General features: G+C 37.7%; 1 long non-coding RNA gene and 1 pseudogene across 2 annotated transcripts in view; one reads left to right on the forward strand and one right to left on the reverse strand.

Moving 5' to 3' along the window:
* Positions 1-21,110, reverse strand: part of LOC125930095 (uncharacterized) — a 263,475-nt gene that overhangs the window by 171,655 nt on the left and 70,710 nt on the right. For both annotated transcript variants that reach the window (XR_007460061.1, XR_007460060.1), the window contains one exon: positions 2,549-2,641. This is a non-coding gene — a long non-coding RNA (uncharacterized LOC125930095). The remainder of the gene's footprint in view (positions 1-2,548; positions 2,642-21,110) is intronic.
* LOC125930094 (ATP synthase F(0) complex subunit C2, mitochondrial-like) lies at positions 9,379-18,281 on the forward strand (annotated as a pseudogene).

The raw sequence follows: 21,110 nt of genomic DNA on the forward strand, positions 1-21,110 counted from the left end.
ACTTTGGGAAAGCACTTAAAGATGGGGGCTAGTTGCCAGTGGGGCCAACCACGTGATCAGAGGGTTGGAACTTTCACTCACACCTCCCAACCTCCAGGGAGGGAAGACAGTGGCTGGGGGTTGAATTAATCACCAACAGCCACTGAATTAATCAATCTTGCCTATGTAGTAAAGTCTCCATAAAAACCCAAAAGGATGGAGTTTGGAGAGCTTCTGGGTTGGCGAAGATGGGGACATGTGGGGCAAGTGGCGTGCCTGGAGAGGGTAGAAGTTTGGGCCCCTTCCCACATGCCTTACAAGATGCATCTCCTCCATCTTGCTGTTCCTGAGTTATATCCTTTTATAATAGACTGATGATCTAGTAAGTAAAAAGTTTCTCTGAATTCTCTGAGCCACGCTGACAAATTAATCAAATCTGAGGAGGCATTTGTGGGAACCTGATTCATAGTCAGTTGGTAAGAAGCACAAGTGACAATTTGCATTTGTGACTGGTGTTTAAGGGGTGAGGCAGTCTTCAACCTGTGCAATCTGATGCCATCTCTGGGTAGGTAGTGTCAGAATCGAGTTGAATTGTAGGACGTCCAATTGGTGTCAGAGCACTGCTTGAATGTGTGTGGAAGCCCCCACTTTACACTTTGGAAATTGAGTACAGGAACTCAAAAAAGGTATGTTAATAATATGCCAAGACAAAAGGTGCTTACCAGGAAATGGGAAACAAATCACTCCAAGCTACAAGATTACTGTGAGTGAACTCTGACAGATAAGTTAGGGTATTTGAGGACAAAATTTCCAAAATGGGAACCCAAAACTGTTCGTTATAACTTAAAGTTGATGGAGGTCAGTGAGGAACAAATAGTGAGAGGAGGAAAGAGCAGACAGCCAAAAAGAATTGAACACTGTTTCTGGAGACAGGTAGTAAATGGAGATGCGGAGTATTATAATAAAAACGATTACAATAACATAAATGTCTGCCATTTATTGAGTTTCTGCTAATGCCTCAAAAACCCTGAAACTTACCCATTCCCACTCTTATTTTACACAGGAGATAACTAAAGTTCATAAGGGTTAGGTTATCTACATTCCCTGAGCTAGTAAAAAGCACAAAGTGGATCTGAACACAGATCAGTCTGAATCTTACAAAATATTTTAACTATGGGGTAAAAAGACCAATACAAAACAAGTTATTATTATTTGTGGTCTAAAAACCAGGACAGGAACTCAAGAGGCAGCCTGACTGTCAGAGCCAAGAAAAAATGAAAGAAAAGGGCTACTAGCCAAGGTCAAACTAGGTCATCTGGAGGCGAGACAGAGTCCGAGACAGGGTCCTATACGTAAAAAAGATGAGTTTGTCGATTTCAATAGGCGAGGTGCTATAGAGCAAAACTCCACTACAGGTTTCAGCTTCATCTCCTGCATCTTGCCTCATCTTAAGGCTTTGATACAACCTATTAACATAGGAGACCTAGTACTGAGAAAAGGGCATTTGAATCCCTGACTCAATATGATACTGCTTCTCCAAGGTGTGAGGTCAAGAGAAGGAAGGAAGGTTCATCTAGAAACAAATGTGAGTATGTAGTGATCTTCAGGGACAGAAAGATGAATAAAATAAGTTGAGTATGGAAGGAGGTCCCTGTCCATAGTAATATATCTGAGCCAAATAAATAAAATACCATGAGAATTTGGGTTAGATTAACAGTGTGATTAGAACCCAGAGTTTTGCCCAGATTGGAGTCTTTAGAGTAGGACTATGTATAGAGTGGATTCTGTTGATCCCTGCTCTTTAAAAAAATTTTTTTTTTACATTTTATTTATTTTTGATAGAACACAAGTGGGGGAAGGGCAGAGAGAGACGGAGACACAGAATCCGTAGCAGGCTCCAGGCTCCGAGCTGTCAGCACAGAGCCCAATGCGGGGCTCGAACCCACAAACCGCGAGATCATGACCCGAGCCGAAGTCGATGCTTAACCAACTGAGCCACCCAGGTGCCCCTGTTGATCCCTGCTCTCAAGTAAAGGGGCACTGAAGTCCAAATCCTTGTCCCAGGATTTGCAGGGCCATGACAAGCATATCTACAGTAAAGGATTAAAATGGACAGCAGGCAAGTCATAATGAGCAGGATTGGGAAATGTGTCCAAAGGTCATCAGATGCAAAGGGGGTACTTTTGAGACACATGTAAATAGACAATGAGCAACTGATGTCATAAACCGGTCTGCTTTAAAACCCTCTCAGTTTTCAGTAATGCTTAGTGCACACTTGAAGAGACCATGAGCGTACCATTTAGTAGACATTGTGTTACAGGAAGAGGTATGATCAGAGGAACACCAGCAGGAAAGACCTTGATATCAAGGATGTAATCTCCCATGGCGGATACCCCAGAGCTCCTTAAGATCCTGCTATGGTGGGTGAGGCCTTGGTAATTTCAGTTGGGGATACACTTTCTTGACAGAAGCCTTGAGCGGGACTAATTCTTCCCAAGAACGACGGTATTTGCACATTCTTGGGTAAGGCTGGTCACAGGGAGTATGAAGTGTCTTGTTAACTTCTTACCTCTACATTCACATCTCCTTGATAGTTCGTGGCTCCTCTCTGTGGCCTTATACCTTGTGCCTCATGTCCTCCCCAGAACGGCCCTTCTGGAGCCTGCAGACGACCAGAATAAAGGAGCATTTTTAATTCCTAAAGTGATATTTTTGATGTTAATATTTGTAATATGTCCCACCGATTAGGAGATGCTAACAACAAAACCTTGTTATTCCTTTCCAATTGGCAGTAATTGATAGTGACAAGTGTCATGACTTGCATGAAGGGGCTGGACAATAAACAGCCATATTTTGATCGAGGTAGTAATTACTGTTTCTTTATTAATTCATCAACCACATGGGTCTTTGAAGTGTCCCTGTCTAGTGATGCCATCTCATGTCACTCTCGGTAGGGAAGAAAATCCTGATTGATTTTCTCTCACAGTCACTCAGAATTGTTTCACTCTCTCACGGTCAGTCAGAATCAATTTTAATGTAAGCTCTTAAACTTTATACAGTGAAGGGTGGTAAGGAAAGAGAACTAAAACAAAAAGGATGTTTTCAGACACTGTTGTTGCTGTTGTTTTTATGACATGTCATTTTCCCCTTGGGTTGCTATAGTCCCAGCACCCTTTATCAAGGGGTTCTATCAGGATGTTCAAAGCAGTGTCTCAATCCTATAGAGTATCCTTAAATTTACCTATCTTATCCACGACTATAAAGCCAAGTGAGTATATATGTATAGGGGGTGCATGTATAGGATTTTATACACAGACCTTTCTTGATTAATGGTGGGGCTACATTCAGATAAACCCTCATTAGCCTGTAGTTGGACAAAAAATCATTTAACACAAAGTCTATTTTATAATAGAGTGTTGAATATTTCCTGTAATTTACTGAATACTGTATTGAAAGTGAAAAGCAGAATGGCTGTATGGCTACAGAATGTATGGGCTATAAGTGGATCATAGCTTATTCTCATGGCTGTGTGGCTGATTGGGAGCTGTGGCTTGATGCCACTGCCCAGCATCACAACAGAGCATCATACTGCATATTGCTAGCCAGGAAAAAGGCCAAAATCAAAAACTGGAAGAATGGTTTCAACGGAATTCGTATCACTTTTGCACCATCATAAAGTCAAAAAATCGTTAAGTTGAGACACTGTAAGTTGGGGACCATCTGCATATGTAGATGTACACATCGATATGTATATTTTATACACCCCATGTATCAGGGGAATTATTTAAAATTTAGACTACTTCTAGTTCCTCTAAAAGGAGCAGCATCCAAGAATATTTGTCAAGTTTGGTAATGAGTATGAAAGTGAAATTTAAAGACACCAAAAGAAAATCAAATTTTAGTTCACAGTAGAGTCAGATGCCAAGAGAGGAGATGTGGAGGGGAAGCTTACAAAAGGAAAATGATGGAGCTGACATGGCTAAAGAAACTAACAGAAGAGGGTTAAAGTGACTGGCACTGGAATAGAATTCTAAGGAAAGACAAGACAGTTCTCAGAAATGCCCCGTGTGGATGTCATGCCCTCACCCCAAGCTGCATATCAAAATATTTCTTCCGACATGTATAAAAGCCTCCCGGTGAAGAGTTCTAACAAATGAACTTTTAAGACAAATATGTAAGAAAAATAATCACAGATATAAATACACTTTCATTAACAGGAAAATGCCAATGTGATGTTGTGATTGTTAGTTTTATGTGTTTATTGACTAGGCTAAGGGATGCCTATATAGTTGATACAACATTATTTCTGGGCATGTCTGTGAGGGTGTTTCCAAAAGAGATCAGCATTAGAATCCATTGACTGAGTAAAGAAGATCACTCTCACCAGGGCAGGTGGACATCATCCAACCCCTTGTGGCCCTGAATAGAACACAAGGGTGTAGGAAGGGTGAATCTGCTGTTTGCTTGAGCAGGACATCACCTTTCCTGCTCTAGGACATCACTGAATTACACAACTGGCTTTCCTGTTTCTCCAGCTCGCAGATGGCAGATTATGGAACTCCTCAGCTTCCGTAACTGCATGATGCAATTCCTATAATCTCTCCCCCACCCATAAATGCATACACACATGCATCTGTATACATTATACATATGTCACAACTATATCTGTATCTGTATCTACATTTATATTTGTGTATAACTATTCTGTGTAGGTTCCTATTGGTTGTTTCTCTAGCGAAACTTGGCTAATACAGATGTGCTACAACTTAGTGATATTGGTAATAATCCATTTATTCCACTATATATAGACACTACCTCTTTTTTATCCATTCATCTATAGATGGACACATGGGTTGCTTCCATATCTTGGCTCTTATAAATAATGCTGCAATAAACATAGGGGTGCATATATCTTCTCAAATTAGTGCTTCCATTTTCTTTGTGTATACCCAGTAGTGGTATCATATGGTAATTTTATTTTTAATTTTTTGATCAATCTCTATCTATACTGTTTTCCATAGTGGCTTGCACCAGTTTGCATCCCAGAACTAATGTTTCTAAGCACTATGTCACACTATTTCTACTAAACTGCATTGTGCATGATGCAATCCCCTATACTTGAGACTATCTGCATCTATTCACCCGAATTATAGAACTTTCTGGCAAAATAAAGGCTATTACCCTTTGAACTTTGGCTAAGTTTCCTTAGTATGCAGTGTAAGGAAATCTTGGTAATACTTCATAGACATCTATCAAACTACTGAGCTTTACTTTATTTGTTTTTAGAAATTGGAAACAATTCTTTTAGTGCCTATTATTTAGAGCCTCTGTTAAAAATACCATCCCCTCCAACCCACTCAAAATATATATTCCAAATCATAGTATTTAGTCTTTAGCTAGGCATATGCAGGAATACACAAGTGTATATCTAAATTAATTAGTTAAGAATTTGATAAAATGTCGAGCCCTGTATGCTTGAAGTAATAACAAAATAACCCCTCAAAATCATGGTTTCAGAGGTACATAAGTTAAAGCTAAATACATCGTCACTATTTGTGAATATCAAAATCAATTCCATTATGGTGTTCTATTTCTGAAATCACAGAACCATCCTCTGAGAATATGACAGCAAAATAATAGATTTTATATCCACAAATGATTCATCTTGCCATATCAGTGGATTAAAGTGAAGGAGATCTATGTGGCATTTATTACAACCATCAATCATTGAGATTATTGCTAGCTTTCCCATATTTAACCATTGTCACTTTTCTTCTATTTCCATGGTTCTCTAACTTGAATGTCAAAATATTAACCTACAGATTCCCAGGCACAACCCCCAAATATTCTGATTGTAGGTCTGGCATGAAGCTTTGATAAATAGCCGAGATAATTCTTAAAATAGCCGAAATGATTCTCATACAGCTTATCTCTGCCTCACACTTGAAAAGATAGTGCCTCATTTAAATATTAGAATAATCTGTCTCTTATTTTGTTTTTGGTAAATGAAAAATAAGCTTTTTATTTACAAAGATTATTCAACAAATATTTAATGAAAAACTGACAATACAGAAAAATAAAAGAACAAGAGACAATAATTGTTACCTATTATCTGTTAACTCCTTGGTAAATACGTTTCTGGAGCTTTCTTCTATTAATATATGATATGATTATTTATGTATTCTACATTTATAGTATATTCTATATTCTACTATTTGTGTATTCTTTTGGGTTGTTTCCAGTTTCACATGTCAACATTTGGCTTCCTTTATTTTTAATTTTGTCTTTGTTTCTTTTTTTTTTTTTTAATTTTTTTTTCCAACGTTTTTTATTTTATTTTTGGGACAGAGAGAGACAGAGCATGAACGGGACAGCGGCAGAGAGAGAGGGAGACACAGAATCGGAAACAGGCTCCAGGCTCCGAGCCATCAGCCCAGAGCCTGACGCAGGGCTCGAACTCACGGACCACGAGATCGTGACCTGGCTGAAGTCGGACGCTTAACCGACTGCGCCACCCAGGCGCCCCTTGTCTTTGTTTCTTAAATTCCTATGGAATCCTGTTGATCCGTTTCAAGTTCACTATCTCTTCCTTTGGCGTGCACCACTAGGGCTTATATAGAAGTTGTTGCAGATAATGTTCTATAGTCACCCCTTAATTTGTTGTTAATTATGTTGTTCAAATCAGAAAATTTAAACGTCAGATTTCTTTACTGGCTTTTTCTTTGTCTTTTCAATCACTGAGAAATTCATGCTAACCTACCCTATTCTGATTTAGATTTGTCAATTTTGTATTTTTGTCCATTGTGTTTTCTATATTTTGAGACTACTGTAATTAGGTGCTGACAAATTATAAATTGTGATGACTCACTGAAATGAAATTCGATCATTATTGACTCTCTTCATCTCTGATAATGCTTTCTGGTTTTAATTCTATTTTGTCTATGAATCTAGATAAATCGGCTTTATTTTAGTTAGTTTAGTTTGCACAGCTATCTTTTCCATTCTTTTAACTTAAATGTTTCTCTGTCCTAACAGTTTATATGTGTCTCTTCCAAATAACATTTTATTTATTTTTTAACATTTTCTTTCAATATTTATTCATTTTTAAGAGAAAGAGAGAGGCAGAGTGTGAGTGGGGAGGGGCATAAAGAGAGGGAGACACAGAATCCGAAGCAGGCTCCAGGCTCTGAGCTGTCAGCACAGAGCCTGACGCCGGGCTCAAACTCATCAGCTCTTGAGTTTGTGACCTGAGCCAGTCAGGTGCCCCTACAAATAATATTTTAGCTGAATCAAATGAAATTGCAATGCCTATAGTCTGAAAATTATCAACCATTAGCAATTTCATATGATTTAATCTCATGTTTGTATTTTTTTTTAATATACAATTAGACAATATTTGTCTTTTAACTGGAGCACTCAATCCTCTTTCTTTTAATATAGAGTACATCATGTGGCTTTTAGTCTGCTAACCTATTTTGTGCTTTCCATTTATCACACTTTTCTATTTCCTCTGCTCTTCTTTTAAATACATTTTTAATATTTTAAATTTGTTCTCTTTTTGGAAGTTATATATGCAATTCACCTGCTTTTAATTCATAGTCTATGAATTCCTACATGTATTCCTAATTTATAAAGTTTAATGTTAATCAGTATGTTGGCCCTATTCTTGGACAAATTCCTAACAACAGTTTCTTTGTACTCCCTTCTCAACTAATTGTTGTTTTTTAATTTATTTTAGTTCTTTTTTAAGAAACTTCAGGCCATCATTATTTTTACATACAGTTAATATTCATTCATATATGTCAACATATTTACCATCACTGCTGTGTTCTTTCCTATTCTTAGATTTCTGACTTACATCTGAGAAAATTTTCCTTCTGCCCAAAGCAGATTTTTAAATTTCTCTTGAAATTGTCTGTTTGGTTGTTTGTTTTTCTTGCCTCCATTGTGGAAAATACTTTTCTCAGTATGGAACTCAAAGTTGGAAATTATTTTCTGCCAGTACACTGATATTTTTATTTCACTGTCGTTTGGCTTTCTTTATTACGAGCTATATTAGAAACTAGTTCCATAAATTCTTACCATTTTGTGAAGGTTTTCATACTTTGAAGGTGTTTAAAAAATTTTTTGTCAGCTTCATAGATGTCCCTAGTGGGAGGGTTGTTCATAATTTTCATTACTGAAAATAGCAATTTGAGCCTTTAACTTTTTACTCTATTTAAATACCATTTAAACATTTATTCATGTGTTATTTACATGCTAAAAAATACCAAAGTTACCTGTAATATACTTTTTAGTGGCTGAATTCCACTGTATAGTAGATAAGTTTTGGCTTATTTATTAATGTTTTAATTTTTTTGTCATAATTTTTTAATAAGTAATAAATACAGAACATCTTGTAGGTGAATCTCTAAGTTCATGCTTAATTATTTCCTTAGGATAAATTTCTAGAACTTAATTGGTTATGCCAAAGGATTTGTACCATTTTAAAGCTTTTGGTATATATTGTTCATATCCTCCTATTAATATTCCCAACAGTATGCAAATTTCCCCCACACTTTCTATAACACTGGATTTTATAAATGTGCTATATCTGCAGTAGTTTTTATAGTTTTAATAATTTAGGTCTTTCACATGAAGAGAATACATTCTGGAGAAATTAATAATTAATTAATAATTATGCTTTTAAAAAAAGAATGTAAATGTACATAAGACTTTGCTTTAGGCCAAATTGTAAATTAGGAAATTCCATGAGGTTGCCCAAATTATTTCATGTGCTAGAATATTATCGTACAGAATACTACTTGAAATAACAGGAAATTAAACAGATTAGAAAAGACAAGGGCATCGGGTGGTTCAGTTGTTCAAGAGTCCGACTCCTGATTTCAGCTTAGGTCATGATCTCACCAGTGGTGAGACCGAGCCCTGCATCAGGGTCCAAGTTGGGCATGGAATCTGCTTGGGATTCTCTCTCCCTCTGTCTCTCTGTCTCTCTGTCTCTCCCTCTGTCCCTCCCCTATGTTCTCTCTCTTTCTCTAAGAAAGAAAGAAAGAAAGAAAGAAAGAAAGAAAGAAAGAGAAAATACAAGGAATTTGTAGTGTTGTTATAATGAAAATGAAATAATCCTTTTTCAAAGAGATTCTTTCTTCAAGTACCCTGCAATTTGTAAGCCTGTCTTCTTGAAGAAAATTCTTCATAATTTCTAATATTTATACAGCATCTACTGTATGCCAAGCATCTTGAAGGACTTTTCTTCCTTTATTATAAGGGAGTCTGTCTTACATATATAACCTGTTGCTATGCTCCATGTGATTGAGTACAGCATGCCCTAAACACAAACTCTAATCATGAGTAGCTCATTTTGAAAACATTAAGCAATCCAGAACATGGTTCGAGATGATGCCAATTATAATCCTGTTTCTTTTTTTAACACCTTGAAATGCCCAGATACCTCTGACATTCTTAGTGCAAAAGGACTCACTTCTCTCCATGATCTAGTTCCCTCAACCACTTTTCTCCTCTCCACCAGAGAGCCTCTTCCGGCACGTCACATTTCCTTCTACCTGCACATCCCTCTGGGGGAATGCAGTTAGGGGCTCTATGATAGCTTTACTCAAGAGAATTGCACTCTTCTTTTTAGAGGGCAGGAGAGGGAGACACGATAAATTGGCAATACCTGTTCTTTCCCGAGGGGAGGGAGAAGGAAGGCTGTGAACTCCTACTCCCCCTCCAAAACACACACACTTGACCACCACCACCACTTTTGCCCAGCCACCTTATACACCAAAGAAGAAACTTCTTATTAGGGCTTTTCAAGACCTTGAAATTTAATGATCATGTAAGTGTGTCTTTGTTTTAAGCAAGGAGCAATGTATAAAATATGCACTTACTCAAAATTAAATTAGCTATTATGTTTCACTTTATACAAGGGTACTTCACATATTTCTTTTACGTTGGTAGCTGTTCTGGTACAATTGTAATGTAAGTCCAGATATAGAATAAATACACCCGTGATTTTAGAAACACTGGTAATAACATAACAAAGTTGAGTTGCAAGTCTAAAAATTAATTTATAAATATACGTATTTATACGTATTACATACAATTACATCATATATTTGACCAATATAAGTGGTACCCTGAAGAATTCTTATAGTTAAAGGATAATCTGGGAGAGGGGATAGGAAAAACAGAAAGGGATTTAAGAAATACAAAATTTCAGTTATAAAATAAATAAGTCACAGAGATGAAAAAAGATGCAGCATAGGGAATATGGTCAATAATATTGTAAAAATGTTATATGGTGACAATGGTGATTACACCTACCATGGTGGGCACTGAGTAACGTATAGAATTATGAAATCAATATAGGGGCACCTGGGTGGCTTAGTCGGTTGGGCAACCAACTTCGTCCCAGATCATAATCTCACAGTTTGTGGGTTTGAGCCCCACATCCGGCTCTGTGCTGACAGCCTGGAGCCTGGAGCCTGCTTCGAATTCTGTGTCTCCACCTCTCTCTGACCCTCCCATGCTCATGCTCTATTTCTCTCTGTCTCTCAATAATAAATTAAACGTTAAAAAAAATTTTTTAAATCAGGATGTTGTACAACTGAAGCTAATATAATATCGTATTGTAATTATACTTCAAGTAACAAAAAGATCATCTTCCCTTCTGGAATTAAAAATTTTCCAAACACTGAAATTTCAGCACATATTTGAATATAGAACACCCTGATGCCTGTGGTTATAATTTAAATTTAGAGTCTTACTACAGTGGTACAGTAACATTTGAGCATTTTTTAATTATTATTTTTTTAAAAAAAATTAATGTTTATTTATTTTCGAGAGAGAGCATGTGAGCAGGGGAGGAGCAGAGAGAGAAGAAGACGCAGAATCTGAAGCAGGTCCCAGGCACCAAGCTGTCAGCACAGAGCCCAACGCAGGGCTCAAACTCACGGACTATGAGATCATGACCTGAGCTAAAGTTGGATGCTTAAGTGACTGAGCCATCCAAGTGCCCCATTAAAAAATTATTATTATTGCAGGGATGCCTGGCTGGCTCAGTTGATTAAGCGTCTGACTCTTGATTTTGGCTCAGGTCATGGGTTCGTGGGTTTGAGCCCCACGTCGGACTCTGCGTTGACAGCTTGGAGCCTGCTTGGGATTCTCTCTCACCCTCTCTCTCTGACCCTCCCCTGCTCACATGTTTTCTCTCTCAAAATAAATACATAAATAAGTATTGTTTTTAAATTTGTAATTATTATTATTGCAGGTTTTGGTATATCTCCAAGCTCATCAAGTAGGGGTCCTCAGGTGACTATGCACAAACTGTGTATTTCCCTATGTTTAAAGTGCAGAGCTAGGATCCTTGATGAAATATTGAATAGGAAAAGCAGAAGTCTCCACTTTAGTGTTAATTCTAAAGAACTATTTTAATGAAGTAATGCACTTGTCAGGCATTAGGTCAAAATCTATTAAAAGGAAGGGGCGCCTGGGTGGCGCAGTCGGTTAAGCGTCCGACTTCAGCCAGGTCACGATCTCGCGGTCTGTGAGTTCGAGCCCCGCATCGGGCTCTGGGCTGATGGCTCAGAGCCTGGAGCCTGCTTCCGATTCTGTGTCTCCCTCTCTCTCTGCCCCTCCCCCGTTCATGCTCTGTCTCTCTCTGTCCCAAAAATAAATAAAAAACGTTGAAAAAAAATTAAAAAAAAATCTATTAAAAGGAAAGCAAATATTCATTTTTACCAGATATCAAAAATTATCAAGTTAAAATTTTCTTTTCATCCCCCCACCCTAAAAGATGCAAATGGTTTTGAGGAAATATTTTTTTTAATGCAAGGTTTTTCTGTAAGACAATTTTCAGCTAGAATACTGATATATATAAAAGCTATCTGCAATGTCATTTCCCTCAAGTAGGAAAAAAAATGCTCCTTTTGGCAGTTTCATTAAGCACTTTATTAATCTCAGTTACAGAATTTATTTCTTACTGGCACTGACATTTTATTCCTTCTAACTCACTGAGGACAGGACTAGACCTTCTTTATCCCATTCTCTCCCCAGAGCAGCGCTGAGTTTAACACATTTTTCACCTGCATTGAATTAGGAATTTTGGAATATCAAATATACTATTTATAAATTAATAAGTCATAAAAATATATTAATTGAACCATAGAACTAGAAATAAGACCTCAGAGAGTTAAGTTATTAAAAGTCAATACCTGTTAATGGCAAATATATATCTAAATCCCAAGCCTTCTAATGCTCTGTAAAGATTCTTTCTTTAACCAAAGTTTCTTGAATATTTATTGAAATATTAATTAAAAATTAAAATTTACCATTTGAAATTTGCTTAAAAATTTTTTAAGTTATGGATACTCAATATAATTGCCGTATTTTCACTTATTAATAGTGCCATTTAAAAATAGTCTAGGGGTGCCTGGGTGGCTCAGTTGGTTCAGTGCCCGACCAGCTCAGGTCACAATCTTGCAGTTCATGGGTTTGAGCCCTGCATCAGGGTCTCTGCTGTCAATGCAGAGCCCACTTCAGATTCTCTGTCTCCCTCTCTCTTTGTCCCTTCTCTCTCTCTCTCTCTCTCTCTCTCTCTCTCAAAATAAATAAACATTAAAAAAAAAGGAACAGTCTATATTGGGTTGTTTGGTACTCTTGCTTTACTTTTGTTGTTCTCATATATAAAAAAATAAGTTCCAGCGGGGCACCTGGGTGGCTCAGTCGGTTGAGTGTCCGACTTCGGCTCAGGTCATGATCTCACAGTTTGTGAGTTCGAGCCCTGCGTCGGGCTTTGTGCTGACAGCGCAGAGCCTGGAGCCCGCTTCAAGTTCTGTGTCTACCTGTCTCTCTGCCTCTCCCCTTCATGCCTTCTGTCTCTCTCTCTTTCAAAAATAAACATTTAAAGAAACTTTTTAAATAAGTTCCAGCAAGTTTAATGTTTTAAAACATATTGTGTTGCTAATCTTATTACCAGAGAGTATAAATCAGATTTTATGCTGATGTTTCACAGTCAGAGAATCAAGTGAAGGACACCAAGAAGAGCTAGTTACACTTCGTCCACTCTGGTCTTCCTCATTCCATACAAAGAAGAATGTTTTCATGACTTCAAGATATTTCTCCTGTATCAGATTAAGAATTAAATCAACTTGTATTTATAGAACACTTTATTGTATAGAAAGCACTTAGTGTTGTATAGAAAGCACTTAGTGTCTTGAATCATGTAGATGTTGAATGAACATTTATCGACTATGACCTGTGTGGAATCGTGATTCCTGTATCTCATTGAATCTTCATGTCAACTTCATGAAGTAGGGATGTATATGTCCACTTTACAAATGAGCTTATATATGTCAGAGCTGAGATTTTAATTCAACTTATCCTATTCAAGTTTTCTTTCTCTCTAGTAACATTCAGAGATGCAAATTTCATAAGAACTATTTTGTGTAAATCACATCTTGCCTTAAAATATTTATAGTACAGAGTTGTTGAGACTGTTTATTATCCGTTTCAGTCAGAGCCATGACACTGCACACATGATACATTCTAATAGGTGTTGAAGGAGGCTTAATAAAAGAACAGTGTACAAGAGTGTAAACAGGATGAAGAGAAGCCAACAGGTTCTAGGGTCTAGGGAGCTAGCCACAGTGGGTGGAGAGATATTGCCATCTCTTGCCTGAAGGGCAAAAGAGAAAAGATGGTGATTCCACTCTTTCAGCCACCATAATAAGCCAAGCGATGAGAAAAAAGTGGGGAATCCATCTAATTTCCCCTTGGGGAGCAGGATTGGGATCTGCCTTCAGTGCCTACTTAGTTAAAAAAAAAAATTGAATTGGAGAAGTACAGCAGTACGGGGACTCTAGTGGAGCAGTCTATACTTCTCAGATACAAACTCCTAGGAGGGTATCCATGCTCGAGTTGTCTTACTAATATTATGACCAGGAGGACCACAGCAACAAGAGAATATGAGAGGCACCCTTGAGTAGGAACCTGCGTAGAACTCTTTAAAAACTCATACTTGCATTCCATGTAAGAGAGCCAGCCTTCTGGAATGCAGGTATGAACATTTGGCCTTTCTCATATTTCTCTTCCCAGGCTCCAATGTAGGAGGAGAAAAGAAATCCAGAAAGGGATAGGACAGAATTAGAAAGGGAGAAGAAATGAAAGAACAGGACCCACAATGCAGTTTCCTTAGACTACTAAGCACAAAACATAAAGAGAGGAACTGGGTTAATTTGGCATGTTGCTGAACTTATGTCATTCCAGAATGGAATTGATTTTCTAATATCTTGGAATGGATGAAAAGTTACGAAAACAACCTGAGATAATCTTAAGAGGACTAGAAAGAGTGATTTAACAGAACATGGTTGAAAATAGCAATTGGAGAAAAAATATAATCATTTTATGCTTATACTTCACCAGGATAAAATTGTTTAATAAACCAGTTGACTCTGTAAGCAGTGACCACCATGAAATATCTATTTGACAGTCGTACTGCCAAGAGTTAAGTGCAAATAACGTTCAGCCTTGTTAGCTTTACATTACCAATAAGCTTGGGTAAGAAAATTGACCATAAATCTTCAGGTTAGTAGGAAGTCATGTTTCACCATGTATTACAAAAATTTATTTAAACATGATCTACTGTTTGTCATCAAATGCATGTAGACTCCTATTAAAACAAACAAACAAACAAAAACAAAAAACAAGGTTCAGTTCTGTTTCACTTCCTCTGTGAATGACAAAGTCACAGAGCCAGGAGCCTAATTGTCAACTTCAACTCCCGACTTATTTTCATGTCCTTCTCCTATGTATTTTGAGTGAGCATAGAAATGAGTTTTAGTTTTCTGTTTTCCACAAGATTAAATTCTTTACTGTTTTCCACTTCCAGCCCTTTGAAAAGCAAGCAAAGCAACAGAAACATATCCAGAAGCCTTGGTAACAAGTTACTAAGAACAATCCAACCCTTTTAAAATGATTCATCCCCCTAACATGTAGTCAATTCTTCCAGCTGGAAGTTGAGTTGAACTGCTTATCTTCAGCATCTCAGGATTAGAATTACCTGATTTTTTTGAACCATACAGCTTTCAGCAGCAAAATTCTAAGAATCAAGTCACTATTTATTTAGAATCACTATTTATCTCCCCATATTAAGATTAGTATTAATCTCCTTGAAAACATTAATAATACAACGCCCACCCTCAAATTTTTCAATGAAATATCAAAAAGGTTGTTAAAAAAAAAAAGAAAAAAAAATTTCCCCTCCTCTGCCCCTAAATGAATGAATTTTCCCCTGAGCTTTCACGTGTCCAACTTTTTGGTTTCCTTGACTACAGTTGACCCAATTGGTCACTGTTTCCCTGAAATCTTCCTTCTCCTCTGAAAACATGATATCCTCTTTCCTCAGCTATAGTTTCACTGTTTCCCATCTCCTCCTCTCTTCTTGACCCACCTGCGAGGTCAAAGCTTACTTAATATTTTGTTCTCCTCTTTCTATGGATTCTCTGTATTGCCCATTCTTGCAGTTTTCAGCTATCACACTCATGTTGGTAATTCCTGAAGTTTACAATTTATGTCTTAACATTTCATCCTTTCCCATCATCTATGTCAGAGGGCATGTCTTAGGGAGTCTGTGACATCTGAAATGTAAATAAACCTTAAACCCAGCCAACTAACCCTACTCCTTTACCTGGCACCCTGAATCTGCCCTTAGTCAATGCTGTCCTGCCCCCACCTCTCCTACATTTATAGCTTCCTTTTCCTTACCCTAGAAACCTCTCAAGAGCAGACCTTCATCTTACTAGGATATGCTAAGCCTCTAGCTTCTGAACCTGTCATTCTATGCTGCACACAGCTGCCAGCATTATGTCTTTCAAACACTTCTCTTATCATGCTAGTCTCTTAGAATCTCTTGTCTATGACATCTAAATTCTTGAGTCTGGCATCTAAGGCCCTTCATCAATGGAATCCACAATTCTCATATTTTCTAGCCAAATACCTCATTACTCCTCAACATACCATTGCTTTAGCTTCATTAAGTAAACTCTCACTTCCCATATATATCTTAATCATCCCCTTTGTGTTTTTTTCACAACCTCAAATTCCCTCTTTTGTCCTTTTTACTGGCCCATGCTTATTACTTGCCATACTTACTATCTTTGGCCGTATAATTACTGAAGCATTGTCATTCCTGAGACTATAAAATTTCCTCTACTTCTCATCTAGTCTATTTTTTTTTTAATTTTCCTGGAGGGTCTCATGCTTAGCACTTTCTATATGTTGCTGACAATCACAATCTCATATCATTACATAAATAAATTGTCAACCTGAATATAAACAAACTATGTATAATTTCAGATGAGAGGACTAACCCTTAAAATGCCTCATTTATCCGTGAAATCAACAAACATTTATTTAGTATCTACTCATGGCAGCAACTATACCAGCAGCTAGGAATAAAAAGATATATTTAAAAAAAACTCAAATAAAAATGTGCTCAATAGTTTGAAAAGCTCCTCTTAAAAATTATTTTCCCATCCATTAGCAAGCACTAGTCATTTTTAGAGTTTAGTTATCATTGGGTCATTTAAAAATATACGCACTTTATTTCTAGAAAGCATTTATATAATAGTTAAAATAATTCCTTCATTCAACAAATATTTATTGAGTATCTACCAGATGTAGAATGCATCAATTGAGTTAGTTCCTTAATGAGGGGGATTTTTTTTTATCTTATTCTATCCTTTGTCAGAGGAAATACATTTTACATTTTAAAATATACTGACAAAATGCATAAGAATGTAGAATACTTGCTTTTAGGAGCATTAAAAATTACTCTCCATATTTAATAATATCACGCTAAATGAAAACTCCAAACAACATCCTTATAATTACATCAATGATCTAAATATCAACTATTCTACCTTCAAAAGCAGACCAAAACTTTACCCACTCTTCATTGTAAAATTCTCTAGGAACATGCAAGTATGTTTTTCTTAACTTCTGAAAGAAAAAGATATTTTAAGCCAAAAACAGGAATGCCATATTTATCTTATACAGTTGAACTGTTTACATAATTAAACCAATTGCGATTCCAACTAATTGTTATGGAAAGAAATCCTTTGGGTACTAAAATATGTTCTTAAAATAAAATTATCACAATTCCTCAGTGAATGCAAAATAATTTGTCTTTTGTACATATTAATTACCCTGTTAAATTTCTAGACTCTTTCCTTTATACTTTTTTGGTACAGGTCTGTTGGTTTCCCTTACATTATTCCCTTTATCAGCTCTGCTATGTAGTCATCCAGGAGTTCATAAACCTATGAACTCCACGTTGACCCCAAAGGTTTCCATCATACATCCAAGTGTCAATGACCTGGATGTGTCCAGCTGCTGCCTGTTAGTGTGGTGTCTCATTTTTCTTACATAATATATATGATGAACAGGTTCTTTTTTTTATCTCTTAATAGCTATGTATTAGAAAACTAAATAACAGCATTTGTGCAATCAAAACTGTTAGAAAGCAGTCTCGTACGGAAAACCTCTTCTCTGTTCCTGACCTTGTCTCTGAGATGGGTCTTTCTAAGGCTATCACTCTGACATGAGTAGCAAACACTACAGTTGTTCCATAAACTATCTGTTTAAGGATATGTATTTCTAAAGTGTCAAGAAAGAATCCAGCTACCTGTCTGACATGGTGAACAAACCACAAAGTAAGGGCAATCCAGATTTTGTTTGGCCTGAAGCTTATACAATATTGGGAGAACTTCCACAAAGAAATACAGAAGTGCAAAGACAACATTAGGTACAAAAGTGGACATTTCACTCTGTCATCTCTGCACTGGGAGCAGCTCTCCTGCCACAGCCCCTCATCCCCTGAAAATGTCTGCCTGCCTAAAGTTAGTCTCCGCCCCTTCTTGGTCAGGAGCACCTCTCAGCTGCTGAGCCAGTCACGGTCTGCAGTGTCGCTAAAACCACTGGAGACACTGACAGATGGAACCTTGGCAGCTTGGCAGTCCCACACCCCCCGACCTCACATATTCCCAGCCGCAGGTTCTGAACCAGCGCCATTTCAAGGGACAGGACACAGCAGCCAAGTGCACTGGGGCTGGGGCTGCCACGGTGGGGGTGGCTGGCTCCAGGGCTGGAACTGGGACTGCATTTGGGAGCCTCATCATTGGTTATGCCAGGAGCCCCTCCCTGAACAGCTCTTCTCCTACACCATTCTGGGCTTTGCCCTCCCGGAGGCCATGGGACTCTTTTGCATGGTGGTGGCCTTTCTCGCCCTCTTTTCCATGTGACAGAGCTGTCTCTACTTCCCATAGGTCTTTTTCCAGTGTCTAATCTGCCCTGTTTGCTCCTTTTCCTATATCTCCCCAGGCAGGCTGGGGAACGTGGCTGGCTCAGGGTTTGACAGAGTGAAGACAAATAAATACTGTATCAATAATAAAAGAGAGTATGCATTTAGTTAGAATGAGAAAATAAACCACCAAAAATTAATGCAGATCCAGGTCCTTTTCTTGTGAGAGCTCTTGAGCCATTTACCAGAGGTATCGACAGAGAAATGCTTCTTGATGGCAACCTGGCTTCTCCTCTCTACCTGAGACTCACAAAAACTCTCAGAAACTCTCAGCACACACCAGGTGAGGCACCCCGAAGTTTCGATTCACAAGCTGCACAGTAAATTTGCTTCTGAATACTTGAAACAAGCAAATGACCAAACAAAACCTTAATACTCTTTTAGATGGTTCCTTGGATCCTAGTCTCAGCCTTCTACTAAGCTTCTGGCCTTTTCTGGGTCTCCTATGATATGATCGTCATCTTTATTGAACAAGCCAATTTTTATGCTACAGAACATGGTATCCAGGGACCGCTAGATTCACATCTCGACAAAGCTGTGACCACTCTCCGTCATCCCTCATCGGGCAGAGGAGATCAGCATGGTAACTGTGCAGCCTTCATTTTTGCTCCCCCAGATTCTGTCTGTGTTTTCCAGACAAACATCCAAACATTTCAACTCTTTGTTTGCCTTGTTTATTCTCTTGAGTTTCTCCATGTCCACCATCAGCATGACATTCAGGGCCACATACCCTCAGGACTAGGCAAGCTAAGGGTACTAAGTTCTTAGACAGGTCTTCCAGTTTCCTGGAGCACCTGTAACACAGCGGCTAAGCCAGGACATTTGCTGAAGCCAAAGAGAAACATTTCCAAAAGATATTTCACATAATGAAACAAAATAAAGCGAAATTTCCCTACATACTCTAGAGATCTATGGTGCAGTTTCTAAAATACCCCAGTTTCACACACACACAAATCTATATTGCCTTTTTCTTGCATCTACAGATTTACAAAATGGCTTATACTGAAAGTATATTTTCTGGTTATAAATAGCATATTTAAGCACACTATTCACTGGGAGATCTTGAGCCCTTAGTGAGCTACAATAGTAATGCTAGGTCGCTATGGGGATTATCTCATAAGGATAACGATAATAAATTTTGCTTTGATATTTCAGATCAGGCTTTTAGGAACACTAGCTGGGGCAGAGCCTTGGACTGGGAGTTTGGCCCCTACAGGTCTATTTCTAGTTTCTGGGAAAAAAATGTCTTTGGCAGTTCACTTTACACAACTCTATTGAAGCTCATTAAGAAGCTACTGGACATTTTTGTTATGGTTCATTTAAACGTTGTTGAGCTGCTTTTCCACTTAAGGAAAAAATTGGTTTGCCTCAATTTTAGCAATTCTAAAGTAAATTCAAAATAATACCAAGCTGCCTTTGTTAGAGGCCAAGCTGTAGAGTCTGCAGCAGTGTTGTGGAAACTGTTTAATGGGTAGAAAAAATTTTCTCTTATATAAATATATTGCTAATCAAAATCAGCAGCCAAATTTGCTAGAAAAAATAACCTCCCAAGAGAATAATGCTCATTTTGGCAGGTACATTCTGGTATGTTTCTGAGTGGATCAATCCCTTCTCAGTATCTGTTAACAGAAATTTATACATAACTGATAATGTGCTTGTTATTGCTATTTTCTTTGTAGCAGTTTTTAAATAAGTCCCCTAAATATAAAACCGTGTCATTTCTATTAGCACATATAGGTATGAATAGCTAATACCTTCTGAACATATATTGCTATCAGATAACATAGGACATTTTTCTAAGGTGAGTATTTTGAGATTCAACTTTATTAATATAGATATGGAAAGCACATTAATAAATCTTCCCTTATATCCCAGTGGTTTTCCTTTTGGAACCAAGCCTTAGATCAGTGACCTTCAGAGTATGACCTGAGGACTGATATGAAGGCTCTCTTCATTATTTAGAAACTTATTAAGTGAGCTATAAAGTTTATTCATATTTTCCATTCATAAACCAAAATTACTTTGTTAGAAAATTTTTCTTAAGGCTTTAATGCAGCATTCTGTTCAGAAGCCTGGCTGCTGTGTTCTGCTTGATAATGTTGTAAAGTCCCACTGGGCAGATTGCTTCATAGAGTTAAGATTCCTAAAATTTTACACTATTATCAGTGTATCATCAGGGGCACCTGGGTGGCTCAGTTGGTTAAGTGTCCAACTTCACCTCAGGTCATGATCTCATGGTTTGTGAGTTCGAGCCCCGTGTCGGGCTCTGTGCTGACACCTCGGAGCCTGGAGTCTGCTTCAGACTCTGTGTCTCCTTCTCTCTCTGCCCCTCCCCAACTTGTGCTCTCTCTATGTCTCCCAAAAAATAAATAAACGTAAAAAAAATTTTTTTATCAGTGTATCATCAGTACAACTTTTAGTCAATTACAGCATTCACTTGCTGCTATTCTTTCTTTGACTTTAATTCCATATCATTATTCATCTTTATCATTTTTTTGTTATAGATTGTTTTTGTTTTTTTCTCCTTTAGTTTGTATTGATACAGATTTTCTTAAGCATGTTAAAAGGTCTCGGGGCGCCTGGGTGGCTCAGTCGGTTAAATGTCCGACTTCGGCTCAGGTCATGATCTCAGTTTGTGGGTTCGAGCCCCACGTCGGGCTCTGTGCTGAACACTTGCCTGGAGCCTGGAGCCTTCTTCAGATTCTGTGTCTCCCTCTCTCTCTGCCCCTCCCCCACTTTCACTCTGTTTCTCTCTCAAAAATAAATGCAC

This window comes from Panthera uncia, chromosome A2 (genome assembly GCF_023721935.1).
Source record: "Panthera uncia isolate 11264 chromosome A2, Puncia_PCG_1.0, whole genome shotgun sequence".
In the NCBI taxonomy this organism is placed as follows: domain Eukaryota; kingdom Metazoa; phylum Chordata; class Mammalia; order Carnivora; family Felidae; genus Panthera; species Panthera uncia.